Genomic DNA, 22674 nt, shown 5'->3' with positions numbered 1-22674 from the left:
ACCCCCTCTTATGGTGTAGGGTACCTGGCCTTCTCTGATGTAATCAGAGTTAGATTTGATTCAGTGATTATATAAAAACAGCTAGGAAGCACAATTTAGCAGTGGGTTGCAGAGAAAAAGAAATATGCTGGCAAAAAAATCCAATTGAGTGATTAAACAGCTCTTCATTTTCTGGCTTTATTTTTATGCTAACAAATTTGTTCTCTGAAAAGTGTCCACAAAGCCAAGTCTCTGATTAACACCTTTGTAAGGATGGTTTTTCACCTATTACTAAATTAAACTTGCTTCATTGGAAAGGCAGCAAGATGCATCCTCATTTCAATGTCTACTGAAATAATACAGGTTGACACCAGGAAACATTATCGCCACTGCATCCTTGCTGCTTTCTCATGTGGAAGTCTGTTTAATGTGAAAACAAGGTGATATCTAATTAGCACACAGGTAAGGAATTAAGAAAATCTTTATTTAAGGGTGAAGATGTTTCTCACAAAATCGTTGCCCCAATGCATCATTGAAATTCAAGCTGGAAAGATGATTTTAATATATCACTTGTACATTTTGTATTGCTCTTCTGGTGACAATGTAGTTTGTTTTTGTCAATTACCATTTTAATAATAGGGTAAAGAAAATTAAGTGGATTTTTTAAAGAAAATAATACTTTCAATATACTATTAAAACAAATTAAAATGGTAAAAGTTATTGTACTTTAATGAAAAATAAAAGAGCAAAAATATCAATCCCAGTTTTGGATTACTTTAATTAACAAAAAAATATGCATATAGCAGAGGATAGTTTTAATCTGCCTACCTCTGGGTTATGGGCCCAGCATGCTTCCATTGCAGTACTTTGCTGCACATGTAAGTGCAAGAGATCCTGAAGCACTCACTCATCATAGGAAAGTACCAATGTGTTTCTTCGTTGGTGGATGGAAGAAACATCTTACAAAAACTCTCCAGATTATTGACTTTTTAAAGTTTTTCTAGGAAACGTTTTAGATGAATGCTTATTAGCCTTTGTCAGTAAATACTTTTGCAAAGTGTCTCTGTGGCGCAATCAGTTAGTGTGAACGGCTATAAACCAAAAGGTTGGTGGTTCAATCCCACCCAGGGACGTAATTGACCTTGTGATCAGATTTTGGTGATCTTTAAGTAGACAAGTCAACATTTCAAACCCCCTCTTATGGTGTAGGGTACCTGGCCTTCTCTGATGTAATCAGAGTTAGATTTGATTCAGTGATTTTATAAAAACAGCTAGGAAGCACAATTTAGCAGTGGGTTGCAGAGAAAAAGAAATATGCTGGCAAAAAAATCCAATTGAGTGATTAAACAGCTCTTAATTTTCTGGCTTTATTTTTATGCTAACAAATTTGTTCTCTGAAAAGTGTCCACAAAGCCAAGTCTCTGATTAACACCTTTGTAGGGATGGTTTTTCACCTATTACTAAATTAAATTTGCTTCATTGGAAAGGCAGCAAGATGCATCCTCATTTCAATGTCTACTGAAATAATACGGGTTGACACCAGGAAACATTAACGCCACTGCATCCTTGCTGCTTTCTCATGTGGAAGTCTGTTTAATGTGAAAACAAGGTGATATCTAATTAGCACACAGGTAAGGAATTAAGAAAATCTTTATTTAAGGGTGAAGATGTTTCTCACAAAATCGTTGCCCCAATGCATCATTGAAATTCAAGCTGGAAAGATGATTTTAATATATCACTTGTACATTTTGTATTGCTCTTCTGGTGACAATGTAGTTTGTTTTTGTCAATTACCATTTTAATAATAGGGTAAAGAAAATTAAGTGGATTTTTGAAAGAAAACAATACTGTCAATATACTATTAAAACAAATTAAAATGGTAAAAGTTATTGTACTTTAAGTAAAAATAAAAGAGCAAAAATATCAATCCCAGTTTTGATTACTTAAATTAACAAAAAAAATGCATATAGCAAAGGATAGATTCAATCTGCCTACCTCTGGGTTATGGGCCTAGCATGCTTCCATTGCAGTACTCTGCTGCACATGTAAGTGCAAGAGATCCTGAAGCACTCACTCATCATAGGAAAGGACCAATGTGTTTCTTCGTTGGTTGATGGAAGAAACATCTTACAAAAACTCTCCAGATTATTGACTTTTTAAAGTTTTTCTAGGAAACGTTCTAGATGTATGCTTATTAGCCTTTGTCAGTACGTACTTTTTACAAAGTGTCTCTGTGGCGCAATCGGTTAGTGTGTTTGGTTACTAACCAAAAGGTTGGTGGTTCAATCCCACCCAGGGACGTAATTGACTTTGTTATCAGATTTTGGTGATCTTTAAGTAGACAAGTCAAAATTTCAAACCCCCTGTTATGGTATAGGGTACCTGGCCTTCTCTGATGTAATCAGAGTTAGATTTGATTCAGTGATTTAATAAAAACAGCTAGGAAGCACAATTTAGCAGTGGGTTGCAGAGAAAAAGAAATATGCTGGCAAAAAAAATCCAATTGAGTGATTAAACAGCTCTTCATTTTCTGGCTTTATTTTTATGCTAACAAATTTGTTCTCTGAAAAGTGTCCACAAAGCCAAGTCTCTGATTAACACCTTTGTAGGGATGGTTTTTCACCTATTACTAAATTAAACTTGCTTCATTGGAAAGGCAGCAAGATGCATCTTCATTTCAATGTCTACTGAAATAATACAGGTTGACACCAGGAAACATTACCGCCACTGCATCCTTGCTGCTTTCTCATGTAGAAGTCTGTTTAATGTGAAAACAAGGTGATATCTAATTAGCACACAGGTAAGGAATTAAGAAAATCTTTATTTAAGGGTGAAGATGTTTCTCACAAAATCGTTGCCCCAATGCATCATTGAAATTCAAGCTGGAAAGATGATTTTAATATATCACTTGTACATTTTGTATTGCTCTTCTGGTGACAATGTAGTTTGTTTTTGTCAATTACCATTTTAATAATAGGGTAAAGAAAATTAAGTGGATTTTTTAAAGAAAATAATACTTTCAATATACTATTAAAACAAATTAAAATGGTAAAAGTTATTGTACTTTAATGAAAAATAAAAGAGCAAAAATATCAATCCCAGTTTTGGATTACTTTAATTAACAAAAAAATATGCATATAGCAGAGGATAGTTTTAATCTGCCTACCTCTGGGTTATGGGCCCAGCATGCTTCCATTGCAGTACTTTGCTGCACATGTAAGTGCAAGAGATCCTGAAGCACTCACTCATCATAGGAAAGTACCAATGTGTTTCTTCGTTGGTGGATGGAAGAAACATCTTACAAAAACTCTCCAGATTATTGACTTTTTAAAGTTTTTCTAGGAAACGTTTTAGATGAATGCTTATTAGCCTTTGTCAGTAAATACTTTTGCAAAGTGTCTCTGTGGCGCAATCAGTTAGTGTGAACGGCTATAAACCAAAAGGTTGGTGGTTCAATCCCACCCAGGGACGTAATTGACCTTGTGATCAGATTTTGGTGATCTTTAAGTAGACAAGTCAACATTTCAAACCCCCTCTTATGGTGTAGGGTACCTGGCCTTCTCTGATGTAATCAGAGTTAGATTTGATTCAGTGATTTTATAAAAACAGCTAGGAAGCACAATTTAGCAGTGGGTTGCAGAGAAAAAGAAATATGCTGGCAAAAAAATCCAATTGAGTGATTAAACAGCTCTTAATTTTCTGGCTTTATTTTTATGCTAACAAATTTGTTCTCTGAAAAGTGTCCACAAAGCCAAGTCTCTGATTAACACCTTTGTAGGGATGGTTTTTCACCTATTACTAAATTAAATTTGCTTCATTGGAAAGGCAGCAAGATGCATCCTCATTTCAATGTCTACTGAAATAATACGGGTTGACACCAGGAAACATTAACGCCACTGCATCCTTGCTGCTTTCTCATGTGGAAGTCTGTTTAATGTGAAAACAAGGTGATATCTAATTAGCACACAGGTAAGGAATTAAGAAAATCTTTATTTAAGGGTGAAGATGTTTCTCACAAAATCGTTGCCCCAATGCATCATTGAAATTCAAGCTGGAAAGATGATTTTAATATATCACTTGTACATTTTGTATTGCTCTTCTGGTGACAATGTAGTTTGTTTTTGTCAATTACCATTTTAATAATAGGGTAAAGAAAATTAAGTGGATTTTTGAAAGAAAACAATACTGTCAATATACTATTAAAACAAATTAAAATGGTAAAAGTTATTGTACTTTAAGTAAAAATAAAAGAGCAAAAATATCAATCCCAGTTTTGATTACTTAAATTAACAAAAAAAATGCATATAGCAAAGGATAGATTCAATCTGCCTACCTCTGGGTTATGGGCCTAGCATGCTTCCATTGCAGTACTCTGCTGCACATGTAAGTGCAAGAGATCCTGAAGCACTCACTCATCATAGGAAAGGACCAATGTGTTTCTTCGTTGGTTGATGGAAGAAACATCTTACAAAAACTCCAGATTATTGACTTTTTAAAGTTTTTCTAGGAAACGTTCTAGATGTATGCTTATTAGCCTTTGTCAGTACGTACTTTTTACAAAGTGTCTCTGTGGCGCAATCGGTTAGTGTGTTTGGTTACTAACCAAAAGGTTGGTGGTTCAATCCCACCCAGGGACGTAATTGACTTTGTTATCAGATTTTGGTGATCTTTAAGTAGACAAGTCAAAATTTCAAACCCCCTGTTATGGTGTAGGGTACCTGGCCTTCTCTGATGTAATCAGAGTTAGATTTGATTCAGTGATTTAATAAAAACAGCTAGGAAGCACAATTTAGCAGTGGGTTGCAGAGAAAAAGAAATATGCTGGCAAAAAAAATCCAATTGAGTGATTAAACAGCTCTTCATTTTCTGGCTTTATTTTTATGCTAACAAATTTGTTCTCTGAAAAGTGTCCACAAAGCCAAGTCTCTGATTAACACCTTTGTAGGGATGGTTTTTCACCTATTACTAAATTAAACTTGCTTCATTGGAAAGGCAGCAAGATGCATCTTCATTTCAATGTCTACTGAAATAATACAGGTTGACACCAGGAAACATTACCGCCACTGCATCCTTGCTGCTTTCTCATGTAGAAGTCTGTTTAATGTGAAAACAAGGTGATATCTAATTAGCACACAGGTAAGGAATTAAGAAAATCTTTATTTAAGGGTGAAGATGTTTCTCACAAAATCGTTGCCCCAATGCATCATTGAAATTCAAGCTGGAAAGATGATTTTAATATATCACTTGTACATTTTGTATTGCTCTTCTGGTGACAATGTAGTTTGTTTTTGTCAATTACCATTTTAATAATAGGGTAAAGAAAATTAAGTGGATTTTTGAAAGAAAACAATACTGTCAATATACTATTAAAACAAATTAAAATGGTAAAAGTTATTGTACTTTAAGTAAAAATAAAAGAGCCAAAATATCAATCCCAGTTTTGGATTACTTTAATTAACAAAAAAAAATGCATATAGCAGAGGATAGTTTCAATCTGCTTACCTCTGGGTTATGTGCCCAGCATGCTTCCATTGCTGTACTCTGCTGCACATGTAAGTGCAGTAGATCCTGAAGCACTCACTCATCATGGGAAAGTACCAATGTGTTTCTTCGTTGGTTGATGGAAGAAACATCTTACAAAAACTCTCCAGATTATTGACTTTTTAAAGTTTTTCTAGGAAACGTTTTAGATGAATGCTTATTAGCCTTTGTCAGTATGTACTTTTGCAAAGTGTCTCTGTGGCACAATCAGTTAGTGTGTATGGCTATTAACCGAAAGGTTGGTGGTTCAATCCCACCCAGGGACGTAATTGACCTTGTTATCAGATTTTGGTGATCTTTAAGTAGACAAGTCAAAATTTCAAACCCCCTCTTATGGTGTAGGGTACCTGGCCTTCTCTGATGTAATCAGAGTTAGATTTGATTCAGTGATTTTATAAAAACAGCTAGGAAGCACAATTTAGCAGTGGGTTGCAGAGAAAAAGAAATATGCTGGCAAAAAAATCCAATTGAGTGATTAAACAGCTCTTCATTTTCTGGCTTTATTTTTATGCTAACAAATTTGTTCTCTGAAAAGTGTCCACAAAGCCAAGTCTCTGATTAACACCTTTGTAAGGATGGTTTTTCACCTATTACTAAATTAAACTTGCTTCATTGGAAAGGCAGCAAGATGCATCCTCATGTCAATGTCTACTGAAATAATACAGGTTGACACCAGGAAACATTATCGCCACTGCATCCTTGCTGCTTTCTCATGTGGAAGTCTGTCTAATGTGAAAACAAGGTGATATCTAATTAGCACACAGGTAAGGAATTAAGATAATCTTTATTTAAGGGTGAAGATGTTTCTCACAAAATCGTTGCCCCAATGCATCATTGAAATTCAAGCTGGAAAGATGATTTTAATATATCACTTGTACATTTTGTATTGCTCTTCTGGTGACAATGTAGTTTGTTTTTGTCAATTACCATTTTAATAATAGGGTAAAGAAAATTAAGTGGATTTTTTAAAGAAAATAATACTTTCAATATACTATTAAAACAAATTAAAATGGTAAAAGTTATTGTACTTTAATGAAAAATAAAAGAGCAAAAATATCAATCCCAGTTTTGGATTACTTTAATTAACAAAAAAATATGCATATAGCAGAGGATAGTTTTAATCTGCCTACCTCTGGGTTATGGGCCCAGCATGCTTCCATTGCAGTACTTTGCTGCACATGTAAGTGCAAGAGATCCTGAAGCACTCACTCATCATGGGAAAGTACCAATGTGTTTCTTCGTTGGTGGATGGAAGAAACATCTTACAAAAACTATCCAGATTATTGACTTTTTAAAGTTTTTCTAGGAAACGTTTTAGATGAATGCTTATTAGCCTTTGTCAGTATATTCTTTTGCAAAGTGTCTCTGTGGCGCAATCAGTTAGTGTGAACGGCTATAAACCAAAAGGTTGGTGGTTCAATCCCACCCAGGGACGTAATTGACCTTGTGATCAGATTTTGGTGATCTTTAAGTAGACAAGTCAACATTTCAAACCCCCTCTTATGGTGTAGGGTACCTGGCCTTCTCTGATGTAATCAGAGTTAGATTTGATTCAGTGATTTTATAAAAACAGCTAGGAAGCACAATTTAGCAGTGGGTTGCAGAGAAAAAGAAATATGCTGGCAAAAAAATCCAATTGAGTGATTAAACAGCTCTTCATTTTCTGGCTTTATTTTTATGCTAACAAATTTGTTCTCTGAAAAGTGTCCACAAAGCCAAGTCTCTGATTAACACCTTTGTAGGGATGGTTTTTCACCTATTACTAAATTAAACTTGCTTCATTGGAAAGGCAGCAAGATGCATCTTCATTTCAATGTCTACTGAAATAATACAGGTTGACACCAGGAAACATTACCGCCACTGCATCCTTGCTGCTTTCTCATGTAGAAGTCTGTTTAATGTGAAAACAAGGTGATATCTAATTAGCACACAGGTAAGGAATTAAGAAAATCTTTATTTAAGGGTGAAGATGTTTCTCACAAAATCGTTGCCCCAATGCATCATTGAAATTCAAGCTGGAAAGATGATTTTAATATATCACTTGTACATTTTGTATTGCTCTTCTGGTGACAATGTAGTTTGTGTTTGTCAATTACCATTTTAATAATAGGGTAAAGAAAATTAAGTGAATTTTTGAAAGAAAACAATACTGTCAATATACTATTAAAACAAATTAAAATGGTAAAAGTTATTGTACTTTAAGTAAAAATAAAAGAGCAAAAATATCAATCCCAGTTTTGATTACTTAAATTAACAAAAAAAATGCATATAGCAAAGGATAGTTTCAATCTGCCTACCTCTGGGTTATGGGCCCAGCATGCTTCCATTGCAGTACTCTGCTGCACATGTAAGTGCAAGAGATCCTGAAGCACTCACTCATCATAGGAAAGTACCAATGTGTTTCTTCGTTGGTGTATGGAAGAAACATCTTACAAAAACTCTCCAGATTATTGACTTTTTAAAGTTTTTCTAGGAAACGTTCTAGATGTATGCTTATTAGCCTTTGTCAGTACGTACTTTTTACAAAGTGTCTCTGTGGCGCAATCGGTTAGTGTGTCTGGTTGGTGGTTCAATCCCACCCAGGGACGTAATTGACCTTGTTATCAGATTTTGGTGATCTTTAAGTAGACAAGTCAAAATTTCAAACCCCCTGTTATGGTGTAGGGTACCTGGCCTTTTCTGATGTAATCAGAGTTAGATTTGATTCAGTGATTTAATAAAAACTGCTAGGAAGCACAATTTAGCAGTGGGTTGCAGAGAAAAAGAAATATGCTGGCAAAAAAAATCCAATTGAGTGATTAAACAGCTCTTCATTTTCTGGCTTTATTTTTATGCTAACAAATTTGTTCTCTGAAAAGTGTCCACAAAGCCAAGTCTCTGATTAACACCTTTGTAGGGATGGTTTTTCACCTATTACTAAATTAAACTTGCTTCATTGGAAAGGCAGCAAGATGCATCCTCATTTCAATTTCTACTGAAATAATACAGGTTGACACCAGGAAACATTAACACCACTGCATCCTTGCTGCTTTCTCATGTGGAAGTCTGTTTAATGTGAAAACAAGGTGATATCTAATTAGCACACAGGTAAGGAATTAAGAAAATCTTTATTTAAGGGTGAAGATGTTTCTCACAAAATCGTTGCCCCAAAGCATCATTGAAATTCAAGCTGGAAAGATGATTTTAATATATCACTTGTACATTTTGTATTGCTCTTCTGGTGACAATGTAGTTTGTTTTTGTCAATTACCCTTTTAATAATAGGGTAAAGAAAATTAAGTTGATTTTTTAAAGAAAACTATACTGTCAATATACTATTCAAACAAATTAAAATGGTAAAAGTTATTGTACTTCAAGTAAAAATAAAAGAGCAAAAATATCAATCCCAGTTTTGATTACTTAAATTAACAAAAAAAATGCATATAGCAAAGGATAGTTTCAATCTGCCTACCTCTGGGTTATGGGCCCAGCATGCTTCCATTGCAGTACTCTGCTGCACATGTAAGTGCAAGAGATCCTGAAGCACTCACTCATCATGGGAAAGTACCAATGTGTTTCTTCGTTGGTTGATGGAAGAAACATTTTACAAAAATTCTCCAGATTATTGATTTTTTAAAGTTTTTCTAGGAAACGTTCTAGATGTATGCGTATTAGCCTTTGTCAGTATGGACTTTTTGCGAAGTGTCTCTGTGGCGCAATCGGTTAGTGTGTCCGGCTACTAACCAAAAGGTTGGTGGTTCAATCCCACCCAGGGACGTAATTGACCTTGTTATCAGATTTTGGTGATCTTTAAGTAGACAAGTCAAAATTTCAAACCCCCTGTTATGGTGTAGGGTACCTGGCCTTTTCTGATGTAATCAGAGTTAGATTTGATTCAGTGATTTAATAAAAACAGCTAGGAAGCACAATTTAGCAGTGGGTTGCAGAGAAAAAGAAATATGCTGGCAAAAAAAAATCCAATTGAGTGATTAAACAGCTCTTCATTTTCTGGCTTTATTTTTATGCTAACAAATTTGTTCTCTGAAAAGTGTCCACAAAGCCAAGTCTCTGATTAACACCTTTGTAGGGATGGTTTTTCACCTATTACTAAATTAAACTTGCTTCATTGGAAAGGCAGCAAGATGCATCTTCATTTCAATGTCTACTGAAATAATACAGGTTGACACCAGGAAACATTACCGCCACTGCATCCTTGCTGCTTTCTCATGTAGAAGTCTGTTTAATGTGAAAACAAGGTGATATCTAATTAGCACACAGGTAAGGAATTAAGAAAATCTTTATTTAAGGGTGAAGATGTTTCTCACAAAATCGTTGCCCCAATGCATCATTGAAATTCAAGCTGGAAAGATGATTTTAATATATCACTTGTACATTTTGTATTGCTCTTCTGGTGACAATGTAGTTTGTTTTTGTCAATTACCATTTTAATAATAGGGTAAAGAAAATTAAGTGGATTTTTGAAAGAAAACAATACTGTCAATATACTATTAAAACAAATTAAAATGGTAAAAGTTGTTGTACTTTAAGTAAAAATAAAAGAGCCAAAATATCAATCCCAGTTTTGGATTACTTTAATTAACAAAAAAAATGCATATAGCAGAGGATAGTTTCAATCTGCTTACCTCTGGGTTATGTGCCCAGCATGCTTCCATTGCTGTACTCTGCTGCACATGTAAGTGCAGTAGATCCTGAAGCACTCACTCATCATGGGAAAGTACCAATGTGTTTCTTCGTTGGTTGATGGAAGAAACATCTTACAAAAACTATCCAGATTATTGACTTTTTAAAGTTTTTCTAGGAAACGTTCTAGATGTATGCTTATTAGCCTTTGTCAGTACGTACTTTATACAAAGTGTCTCTGTGGCGCAATCGGTTAGTGTGTCTGGTTACTAACCAAAAGGTTGGTGGTTCAATCCCACCAAGGGACGTAATTGACCTTGTTATCAGATTTTGGTGATCTTTAAGTAGACAAGTCAAAATTTCAAACCCTCTGTTATGGTGTAGGGTACCTGGCCTTCTCTGATGTAATCAGAGTTAGATTTGATTCAGTGATTTAATAAAAACAGCTAGGAAGCACAATTTAGCAGTGGGTTGCAGAGAAAAAGAAATATGCTGGCAAAAAAAATCCAATTGAGTGATTAAACAGCTCTTCATTTTCTGGCTTTATTTTTATGCTAACAAATTTGTTCTCTGAAAAGTGTCCACAAAGCCAAGTCTCTGATTAACACCTTTGTAGGGATGGTTTTTCACCTATTACTAAATTAAACTTGCTTCATTGGAAAGGCAGCAAGATGCATCTTCATTTCAATGTCTACTGAAATAATACGGGTTGACACCAGGAAACATTAACGCCACTGCATCCTTGCTGCTTTCTCATGTGGAAGTCTGTTTAATGTGAAAACAAGGTGATATCTAATTAGCACACAGGTAAGGAATTAAGAAAATCTTTATTTAAGGGTGAAGATGTTTCTCACAAAATCGTTGCCCCAATGCATCATTGAAATTCAAGCTGGAAAGATGATTTTAATATATCACTTGTACATTTTGTATTGCTCTTCTGGTGACAATGTAGTTTGTTTTTGTCAATTACCCTTTTAATAATAGGGTAAAGAAAATTAAGTGGATTTTTTAAAGAAAACTATACTGTCAATATACTATTAAAACAAATTAAAATGGTAAAAGTTATTGTACTTTAAGTAAAAATAAAAGAGCAAAAATATCAATCCCAGTTTTGATTACTTAAATTAACAAAAAAAAATGCATATAGCAAAGGATAGTTTCAATCTGCCTACCTCTGGGTTATGGGCCCAGCATGCTTCCATTGCAGTACTCTGCTGCACATGTAAGTGCAAGAGATCCTGAAGCACTCAGTCATCATGGGAAAGTACCAATGTGTTTCTTCGTTGGTTGATGGAAGAAACATCTTACAAAAACTCTCCAGATTATTGACTTTTTAAAGTTTTTCTAGGAAACGTTTTAGATGAATGCTTATTAGCCTTTGTCAGTATGTACTTTTGCAAAGTGTCTCTGTGGCGCAATCGGTTAGTGTGTCCAGCTACTAACCAAAAGGTTGGTGGTTCAATCCCACCCAGGGATGTAATTGACCTTGTTATCAGATTTTGGTGATCTTTAAGTAGACAAGTCAAAATTTCAAACCCCCTGTTATGGTGTAGGGTACCTGGCCTTCTCTGATGTAATCAGAGTTAGATTTGATTCATTGATTTTATAAAAACAGCTAGGAAGCACAATTTAGCAGTGGGTTGCAGAGAAAAAGAAATATGCTGGCAAAAAAAAATCCAATTGAGTGATTAAACAGCTCTTCATTTTCTGACTTTATTTTTATGCTAACAAATTTGTTCTCTGAAAAGTGTCCACAAAGCCAAGTCTCTGATTAACACCTTTGTAGGGATGGTTTTTCACCTATTACTAAATTAAACTTGCTTCATTGGAAAGGCAGCAAGATGCATCCTCATTTCAATGTCTACTGAAATAATACAGGTTGACACCAGGAAACATTAACGCCACTGCATCCTTGCTGCTTTCTCATGTAGAAGTCTGTTTAATGTGAAAACAAGGTGATATCTAATTAGCACACAGGTAAGGAATTAAGAAAATCTTTATTTAAGGGTGAAGATGTTTCTCACAAAATCGTTGCCCCAATGCATCATTGAAATTCAAGCTGGAAAGATGATTTTAATATATCACTTGTACATTTTGTATTGCTCTTCTGGTGACAATGTAGTTTGTTTTTGTCAATTACCCTTTTAATAATAGGGTAAAGAAAATTAAGTGGATTTTTTAAAGAAAACTATAGTCAATATACTATTAAAACAAATTAAAATGGTAAAAGTTATTGTACTTTAAGTAAAAATAAAAGAGCAAAAATATCAATCCCAGTTTTGATTACTTAAATTAACAAAAAAAATGCATATAGCAAAGGATAGTTTCAATCTGCCTACCTCTGGGTTATGGGCCCAGCATGCTTCCATTGCAGTACTCTGCTGCACATGTAAGTGCAAGAGATCCTGAAGCACTCAGTCATCATGGGAAAGTACCAATGTGTTTCTTCGTTGGTTGATGGAAGAAACATCTTACAAAAACTCTCCAGATTATTGACTTTTTAAAGTTTTTCTAGGAAACGTTCTAGATGTATGCTTATTAGCCTTTGTCAGTATGTAATTTTTGCAAAGTGTCTCTGTACCGCAATCGGTTAGTGTGTCCGGCTACTAACCAAAAGGTTGGTGGTTCAATCCCACCCAGGGACGTAATTGACCTTGTTATCAGATTTTGGTGATCTTTAAGTAGACAAGTCAAAATTTCAAACCCCCTGTTATGGTGTAGGGTACCTGGCCTTCTCTGATGTAATCAGAGTTAGATTTGATTCATTGATTTTATAAAAACAGCTAGGAAGCACAATTTAGCAGTGGGTTGCAGAGAAAAAGAAATATGCTGGCAAAAAAAAATCCAATTGAGTGATTAAACAGCTCTTCATTTTCTGGCTTTATTTTTATGCTAACAAATTTGTTCTCTGAAAAGTGTCCACAAAGCCAAGTCTCTGATTAACACCTTTGTAGGGATGGTTTTTCACCTATTACTAAATTAAACTTGCTTCATTGGAAAGGCAGCAAGATGCATCCTCATTTCAATGTCTACTGAAATAATACAGGTTGACACCAGGAAACATTAACGCCACTGCATCCTTGCTGCTTTCTCATGTAGAAGTCTGTTTAATGTGAAAACAAGGTGATATCTAATTAGCACACAGGTAAGGAATTAAGAAAATCTTTATTTAAGGGTGAAGATGTTTCTCACAAAATCGTTGCCCCAATGCATCATTGAAATTCAAGCTGGAAAGATGATTTTAATATATCACTTGTACATTTTGTATTGCTCTTCTGGTGACAATGTAGTTTGTTTTTGTCAATTACCCTTTTAATAATAGGGTAAAGAAAATTAAGTGGATTTTTTAAAGAAAACTATACTGTCAATATACTATTAAAACAAATTAAAATGGTAAAAGTTATTGTACTTTAAGTAAAAATAAAAGAGCAAAAATATCAATCCCAGTTTTGATTACTTAAATTAACAAAAAAAATGCATATAGCAAAGGATAGTTTCAATCTGCCTACCTCTGGGTTATGGGCCCAGCATGCTTCCATTGCAGTACTCTGCTGCACATGTAAGTGCAAGAGATCCTGAAGCACTCAGTCATCATGGGAAAGTACCAATGTGTTTCTTCGTTGGTTGATGGAAGAAACATCTTACAAAAACTCTCCAGATTATTGACTTTTTAAAGTTTTTCTAGGAAACGTTCTAGATGTATGCTTATTAGCCTTTGTCAGAATATACTTTTTGCAAAGTGTCTCTGTGGCGCAATCGGTTAGTGTGTCCGGCTACTAACCAAAAGGTTGGTGGTTCAATCCCACCCAGGGACGTAATTGACCTTATCAGATTTTGGTGATCTTTAAGTAGACAAGTCAAAATTTCAAACCCCCTGTTATGGTGTAGGGTACCTGGCCTTCTCTGATGTAATCAGAGTTAGATTTGATTCATTGATTTTATAAAAACAGCTAGGAAGCACAATTTAGCAGTGGGTTGCAGAGAAAAAGAAATATGCTGGCAAAAAAAAATCCAATTGAGTGATTAAACAGCTCTTCATTTTCTGGCTTTATTTTTATGCTAACAAATTTGTTCTCTGAAAAGTGTCCACAAAGCCAAGTCTCTGATTAACACCTTTGTAGGGATGGTTTTTCACCTATTACTAAATTAAACTTGCTTCATTGGAAAGGCAGCAAGATGCATCCTCATTTCAATGTCTACTGAAATAATACAGGTTGACACCAAGAAACATTAACGCCACTGCATCCTTGCTGCTTTCTCATGTAGAAGTTTGTTTAATGTGAAAACAAGGTGATATCTAATTAGCACACAGGTAAGGAATTAAGAAAATCTTTATTTAAGGGTGAAGATGTTTCTCACAAAATCGTTGCCCCAATGCATCATTGAAATTCAAGCTGGAAAGATGATTTTAATATATCACTTGTACATTTTGTATTGCTCTTCTGGTGACAATGTAGTTTGTTTTTGTCAATTACCCTTTTAATAATAGGGTAAAGAAAATTAAGTGGATTTTTTAAAGAAAACTATACTGTCAATATACTATTAAAACAAATTAAAATGGTAAAAGTTATTGTACTTTAAGTAAAAATAAAAGAGCAAAAATATCAATCCCAGTTTTGATTACTTAAATTAACAAAAAAAATGCATATAGCAAAGGATCGTTTCAATCTGCCTACCTCTGGGTTATGGGCCCAGCATGCTTCCATTGCAGTACTCTGCTGCACATGTAAGTGCAAGAGATCCTGAAGCACTCAGTCATCATGGGAAAGTACCAATGTGTTTCTTTGTTGGTTGATGGAAGAAACATCTTACAAAAACTCTCCAGATTATTAACTTTTTAAAGTTTTTCTAGGAAACGTTCTAGATGTATGCTTATTAGCCTTTGTCAGTATGTACTTTTTGTAAAGAGTCTCTGTGGCGCAATCGTTTAGTGTGTCCGGCTACTAACCAAAAGGTTGGTGGTTCAATCCCACCCAGGGACGTAATTGACCTTGTTATCAGATTTTGGTGATCTTTAAGTAGACAAGTCAAAATTTCAAACCCCCTGTTATGGTGTAGGGTACCTGGCCTTCTCTGATGTAATCAGAGTTAGATTTGATTCATTGATTTTATAAAAACAGCTAGGAAGCACAATTTAGCAGTGGGTTGCAGAGAAAAAGAAATATGCTGGCAAAAAAAAATCCAATTGAGTGATTAAACAGCTCTTCATTTTCTGGCTTTATTTTTATGCTAACAAATTTGTTCTCTGAAAAGTGTCCACAAAGCCAAGTCTCTGATTAACACCTTTGTAGGGATGGTTTTTCACCTATTACTAAATTAAACTTGCTTCATTGGAAAGGCAGCAAGATGCATCCTCATTTCAATGTCTACTGAAATAATACAGGTTGACACCAGGAAACATTAACGCCACTGCATCCTTGCTGCTTTCTCATGTAGAAGTCTGTTTAATGTGAAAACAAGGTGATATCTAATTAGCACACAGGTAAGGAATTAAGAAAATCTTTATTTAAGGGTGAAGATGTTTCTCACAAAATCGTTGCCCCAATGCATCATTGAAATTCAAGCTGGAAAGATGATTTTAATATATCACTTGTACATTTTGTATTGCTCTTCTGGTGACAATGTAGTTTGTTTTTGTCAATTACCCTTTTAATAATAGGGTAAAGAAAATTAAGTGGATTTTTTAAAGAAAACTATACTGTCAATATACTATTAAAACAAATTAAAATGGTAAAAGTTATTGTACTTTAAGTAAAAATAAAAGAGCAAAAATATCAATCCCAGTTTTGATTACTTAAATTAACAAAAAAAAATGCATATAGCAAAGGATAGTTTCAATCTGCCTACCTCTGGGTTATGGGCCCAGCATGCTTCCATTGCAGTACTCTGCTGCACATGTAAGTGCAAGAGATCCTGAAGCACTCAGTCATCATGGGAAAGTACCAATGTGTTTTTTTGTTGGTTGATGGAAGAAACATCTTACAAAAACTCTCCAGATTATTGACTTTTTAAAGTTTTTCTAGGAAACGTTCTAGATGTATGCTTATTAGCCTTTGTCAGTATGTACTTTTCGCAAAGTGTCTCTGTGGCGCAATCAGTTAGTGTGTCCGGCTACTAACCAAAAGGTTGGTGGTTCAGTCCCAACCAGGGACGTTATTGACCTTGTTATCAGATTTTGGTGATCTTTAAGTAGACAAGTCAAAATTTCAAACCCCCTGTTATGGTGTAAGGTACCTGGCCTTCTCTGATGTAATCAGAGTTAGATTTGATTCATTGATTTTATAAAAACAGCTAGGAAGCACAATTTAGCAGTGGGTTGCAGAGAAAAAGAAATATGCTGGCAAAAAAAAATCCAATTGAGTGATTAAACAGCTCTTCATTTTCTGGCTTTATTTTTATGCTAACAAATTTGTTCTCTGAAAAGTGTCCACAAAGCCAAGTCTCTGATTAACACCTTTGTAGGGATGGTTTTTCACCTATTACTAAATTAAACTTGCTTCATTGGAAAGGCAGCAAGATGCATCCTCATTTCAATGTCTACTGAAATAATACAGGTTGACACCAGGAAACATTAACGCCACTGCATCCTTGCTGCTTTCTCATGTAGAAGTCTGTTTAATGTGAAAACAAGGTGATATCTAATTAGCACACAGGTAAGGAATTAAGAAAATCTTTATTTAAGGGTGAAGATGTTTCTCACAAAATCGTTGCCCCAATGCATCATTGAAATTCAAGCTGGAAAGATGATTTTAATATATCACTTGTACATTTTGTATTGCTCTTCTGGTGACAATGTAGTTTGTTTTTGTCAATTACCCTTTTAATAATAGGGTAAAGAAAATTAAGTGGATTTTTTAAAGAAAACTATACTGTCAATATACTATTAAAACAAATTAAAATGGTAAAAGTTATTGTACTTTAAGTAAAAATGAAAGAGCAAAAATATCAATCCCAGTTTTGATTACTTAAATTAACAAAAAAAATGCATATAGCAAAGGATAGTTTCAATCTGCCTACCTCTGGGTTATGGGCCCAGCATGCTTCCATTGCAGTAGACTGCTGCACATGTAAGTGCAAGAGATCCTGAAGCACTCAGTCATCATGGGAAAGTACCAATGTGTTTCTTCGTTGGTTGATGGAAGAAACATCTTACAAAAACTCTCAAGATTATTGACTTTTTAAAGTTTTTCAGGAAACGTTCTAGATGTATGCTTATTAGCCTTTGTCAGTAAGTTCTTTTTGCAACGGGTCTCTGTGGCGCAATCGGTTAGTGTGTCCGGCTACTAACCAAAAGGTTGGTGGTTCAATCCCACCCAGGGACGTAATTGACCTTGTTATCAGATTTTGGTGATCTTTAAGTAGACAAGTCAAAATTTCAAACCCCCTGTTATGGTGTAGGGTACCTGGCCTTCTCTGATGCAATCAGAGTTAGATTTGATTCATTGATTTTATAAAAACAGCTAGGAAGCACAATTTAGCAGTGGGTTGCAGAGAAAAAGAAATATGCTGGCAAAAAAAAAATCCAATTGAGTGATTAAACAGCTCTTCATTTTCTGGCTTTATTTTTATGCTAACAAATTTGTTCTCTGAAAAATGTCCACAAAGCCAAGTCTCTGATTAACACCTTTGTAGGGATGGTTTTTCACCTATTACTAAATTAAACTTGCTTCATTGGAAAGGCAGCAAGATGCATCCTCATTTCAATGTCTACTGAAATAATACAGGTTGACACCAGGAAACATTAACGCCACTGCATCCTTGCTGCTTTCTCATGTAGAAGTCTGTTTAATGTGAAAACAAGGTGATATCTAATTAGCACACAGGTAAGGAATTAAGAAAATCTTTATTTAAGGGTGAAGATGTTTCTCACAAAATCGTTGCCCCAATGCATCATTGAAATTCAAGCTGGAAAGATGATTTTAATATATCACTTGTACATTTTGTATTGCTCTTCTGGTGACAATGTAGTTTGTTTTTGTCAAATACCCTTTTAATAATAGGGTAAAGAAAATTAAGTGGATTTTTTAAAGAAAACTATACTGTCAATATACTATTAAAACAAATTAAAATGGTAAAAGTTATTGTACTTTAAGTAAAAATAAAAAAGCAAAAATATCAATCCCAGTTTTGATTACTTAAATTAACAAAAAAAAATGCATATAGCAAAGGATAGTTTCAATCTGCCTACCTCTGGGTTATGGGCCCAGCATGCTTCCATTGCAGTACTCTGCTGCACATGTAAGTGCAAGAGATCCTGAAGCACTCAGTCATCATGGGAAAGTACCAATGTGTTTCTTTGTTGGTTGATGGAAGAAACATCTTACAAAAACTCTCCAGATTATTGACTTTTTAAAGTTTTTCTAGGAAACGTTCTAGATGTATGCTTATTAGCCTTTGTCAGTATGTACTTTTTGCAAAGTGTCTCTGTGGCGCAATCAGTTAGTGTGTCCGGCTACTAACCAAAAGGTTGGTGGTTCAATCCCAACCAGGGACGTAATTGACCTTGTTATCAGATTTTGGTGATCTTTAAGTAGACAAGTCAAAATTTCAAACCCCCTGTTATGGTGTAGGGTACCTGGCCTTCTCTGATGTAATCAGAGTTAGATTTGATTCATTGATTTTATAAAAAAAGCTAGGAAGCACAATTTAGCAGTGGGTTGCAGAGAAAAAGAAATATGCTGGCAAATAAAAATCCAATTGAGTGATTAAACAGCTCTTCATTTTCTGGCTTTATTTTTATGCTAACAAATTTGTTCTCTGAAAAGTGTCCACAAAGCCAAGTCTCTGATTAACACCTTTGTAGGGATGGTTTTTCACCTATTAGTAAATTAAACTTGCTTCATTGGAAAGGCAGCAAGATGCATCCTCATTTCAATGTCTACTGAAATAATACAGGTTGACACCAGGAAACATTAACGCCACTGCATCCTTGCTGCTTTCTCATGTAGAAGTCTGTTTAATGTGAAAACAAGGTGATATCTAATTAGCACACAGGTAAGGAATTAAGAAAATCTGTATTTAAGGGTGAAGATGTTTCTCACAAAATTGTTGCCCCAATGCATCATTGAAATTCAAGCTGGAAAGATGATTTTAATATATCACTTGTACATTTTGTATTGCTCTTCTGGTGACAATGTAGTTTGTTTTTGTCAATTACCCTTTTAATAATAGGGTAAAGAAAATTAAGTGGATTTTTTAAAGAAAACTATACTGTCAATATACTATTAAAACAAATTAAAATGGTAAAAGTTATTGTACTTTAAGTAAAAATAAAAGAGCAAAAATATCAATCCCAGTTTTGATTACTTAAATTAACAAAAAAAAATGCATATAGCAAAGGATAGTTTCAATCTGCCTACCTCTGGGTTATGGGCCCAGCATGCTTCCATTGCAGTACACTGCTGCACATGTAAGTGCAAGAGATCCTGAAGCACTCAGTCATCATGGGAAAGTACCAATGTGTTTCTTCGTTGGTTGATGGAAGAAACATCTTACAAAAACTCTCCAGATTATTGACTTTTTAAAGTTTTTCTAGGAAACGTTCTAGATGTATGCTTATTAGACTTTGTCAGTATGTTCTTTTTGCAAAGTGTCTCTGTGGCGCAATCGGTTAATGTGTCCTGCTACTAACCAAAAGGTTGGTGGTTCAATCCCACCCAGGGACGTAATTGACCTTGTTATCAGATTTTGGTGATCTTTAAGTAGACAAGTCAAAATTTCAAACCTCCTGTTATGGTGTAGGGTACCTGGCCTTCTCTGATGCAATCAGAGTTAGATTTGATTCATTGATTTTATAAAAACAGCTAGGAAGCACAATTTAGCAGTGGGTTGCAGAGAAAAAGAAATATGCTGGCAAAAAAAAATCCAATTGAGTGATTAAACAGCTCTTCATTTTCTGGCTTTATTTTTATGCTAACAAATTTGTTCTCTGAAAAGTGTCCACAAAGCCAAGTCTCTGATTAACACCTTTGTAGGGATGGTTTTTCACCTATTACTAAATTAAACTTGCTTCATTGGAAAGGCAGCAAGATGCATCCTCATTTCAATGTCTACTGAAATAATACAGGTTGACACCAGGAAACATTAACGCCACTGCATCCTTGCTGCTTTCTCATATAGAAGTCTGTTTAATGTAGCCCTGAATTTTCCAATGCCTATCTCTTTGCAAAAGAGAGATATTGGCAAGGAAAAGCTGTATTGAACCTTTGCATTTTTCTCCCAAACGAAGGACACTAGAATGAAAATTTTAAAGCCTCCTGTTAGTGCTTCATCTACACGTTATAGCCCTGAATTTTCCAATGCCTATCTCTTTGCAAAAGAGAGATATCGGCAAGGAAAAGCTGTATTGTACCTTTGCATTTTTCTCCCAAACGAAAGACACTAGAATGAAAATTTTAAAGCCTCCTGTTAGTGCTTCATCTACACGTTATAGCCCTGAATTTTCCAATGCCTATCACTTTGCAAAAGAGAGATATCGGCAAGGAAAAGCTGCATTGTACCTTTGCATTTTTCTCCCAAACGAAGGACACTAGAATGAAAATTTTAAAGCCTCCTGTTAGTGCTTCGTCTACACGTTATAGCCCTGAATTTTCCAATGCCTATCTCTTTGCAAAAGAGAGATATCGGCAAGGAAAAGCTGTATTGTACCTTTGCATTTTTCTCCCAAACGAAGGACACTAGAATTAAAATTTTAAAGCCTCCTGTTAGTGCTTCGTCTACACGTTATAGCCCTGAATTTTCCAATGCCTATCTCTTTGCAAAAGAGAGATATCGGCAAGGAAAAGCTGTATTGTACCTTTGCATGTTTCTCCCAAACGAAGGACACTAGAATGAAAATTTTAAAGCCTCCTGTTAGTGCTTCATCTACACGGTATAGCCCTGAATTTTCCAATGCCTATCTCTTTGCAAAAGAGAGATATTGGCAAGAAAAAGCTGTATTGAACCTTTGCATTTTTCTCCCAAACGAAGGACACTAGAATGAAAATTTTAAAGCCTCCTGTTAGTGCTTCATCTACACGTTATAGCCTTAGTTTTCCAATGCCTATCTCTTTGCAAAAGAGAGATATCGGCAAGGAAAAGCTGCATTGTACCTTTGCATTTTTCTCCCAAACGAAGGACACTAGAATGAAAATGTTAAAGCCTCCTGTTAGTGCTTATAGCACGTTATAGCCCTGAATTTTCCAATGCCTATCTCTTTGCAAAAGAGAGATATCGGCAAGGAAAAGCTGTATTGAACCTTTGCATTTTTCTCCCAAACGAAGGACACTAGAATGAAAATTTTAAAGCCTCCTGTTAGTGCTTCATCTACACGTTATAGCCCTGAATTTTCCAATGCCTATCTCTTTGCAAAAGAGAGATATCGGCAAGGAAAAGCTGTATTGTACCTTTGCATTTTTCTCCCAAACGAAAGACACTAGAATGAACATTTTAAAGCCTCCTGTTAGTGCTTCATCTACACGTTATAGCTCTGAATTTTCCAATGCCTATCTCTTTGCAAAAGAGAGATATCGGCAAGGAAAAGCTGCATTGTACCTTTGCATTTTTCTCCCAAACGAAGGACACTAGAATGAAAATTTTAAAGCCTCCTGTTAGTGCTTCGTCTACACGTTATAGCCCTGAATTTTCCAATGCCTATCTCTTTGCAAAAGAGAGATATCGGCAAGGAAAAGCTGTATTGAACCTTTGCATTTTTCTCCCAAACAAAGGACACTAGAATGAAAATTTTAAAGCCTCCTGTTAGTGCTTCATCTACACGTTATATCCCTGAATTTTCCAATGCCTATCTCTTTGCAAAAGAGAGATATCGGCAAGGAAAAGCTGTATTGTACCTTTGCATTTTTCTCCCAAACGAAAGACACTAGAATGAAAATTTTAAAGCCTCCTGTTAGTGCTTCATCTACACGTTATAGCCCTGAAATTTCCAATGCCCATCTCTTTGCAAAAGAGAGATATCGGCAAGGAAAAGCTGCATTGTACCTTTGCATTTTTCTCCCAAACGAAGGACACTAGAATGAAAATTTTAAAGCCTCCTGTTAGTGCTTCATCTACACGTTATATCCCTGAATTTTCCAATGCCTATCTCTTTGCAAAAGAGAGATATCGGCAAGGAAAAGCTGTATTGTACCTTTGCATTTTTCTCCCAAACGAAAGACACTAGAATGAAAATTTTAAAGCCTCCTGTTAGTGCTTCGTCTACACGTTATAGCCCTGAATTTTCCAATGCCTATCTCTTTGCAAAAGAGAGATATCGGCAAGGAAAAGCTGCATTGTACCTTTGCATTTTTCTCCCAAACGAAGGACACTAGAATGAAAATTTTAAAGCCTCCTGTTAGTGCTTCGTCTACACGTTATAGCCCCAAATTTTCCAATGCCTATCTCTTTGCAAAAGAGAGATATCGGCAAGGAAAAGCTGCATTGTACCTTTGCATTTTTCTCCCAAACGAAGGACACTAGAATGAAAATTTTAAAGCCTTCTGTTAGTGCTTCATTTACACGTTATAGCCCTGAATTTTCCAATGCCTATCTCTTTGCAAA

At 35.2% G+C, this 22674-nt stretch overlaps 5 non-coding genes across 5 annotated transcripts; all 5 read left to right on the top strand.

The window, feature by feature from the left end:
* Positions 1-2206: 2206 nt before the first annotated feature.
* On the top strand, positions 2207-2280 carry TRNAS-ACU (transfer RNA serine (anticodon ACU)). The gene has a single exon. It is a non-coding gene; the product is annotated as a tRNA-Ser (tRNA).
* A 2262-nt stretch (positions 2281-4542) lies between these two features.
* On the top strand, positions 4543-4616 carry TRNAS-ACU (transfer RNA serine (anticodon ACU)). The gene has a single exon. It is a non-coding gene; the product is annotated as a tRNA-Ser (tRNA).
* Positions 4617-9203: 4587 nt separating this feature from the next.
* On the top strand, positions 9204-9277 carry TRNAS-ACU (transfer RNA serine (anticodon ACU)). Its single transcript has one exon. It is a non-coding gene; the product is annotated as a tRNA-Ser (tRNA).
* A 4604-nt stretch (positions 9278-13881) lies between these two features.
* On the top strand, positions 13882-13955 carry TRNAS-ACU (transfer RNA serine (anticodon ACU)). The gene has a single exon. It is a non-coding gene; the product is annotated as a tRNA-Ser (tRNA).
* A 3433-nt stretch (positions 13956-17388) lies between these two features.
* On the top strand, positions 17389-17462 carry TRNAS-ACU (transfer RNA serine (anticodon ACU)). The gene has a single exon. It is a non-coding gene; the product is annotated as a tRNA-Ser (tRNA).
* Positions 17463-22674: the final 5212 nt, after the last annotated feature.

This window comes from Pseudophryne corroboree, unplaced genomic scaffold (assembly GCF_028390025.1).
Source record: "Pseudophryne corroboree isolate aPseCor3 unplaced genomic scaffold, aPseCor3.hap2 scaffold_507, whole genome shotgun sequence".
Lineage (NCBI taxonomy): Eukaryota > Metazoa > Chordata > Amphibia > Anura > Myobatrachidae > Pseudophryne > Pseudophryne corroboree.
This window is presented reverse-complemented; position numbering and strand designations above follow the sequence as displayed.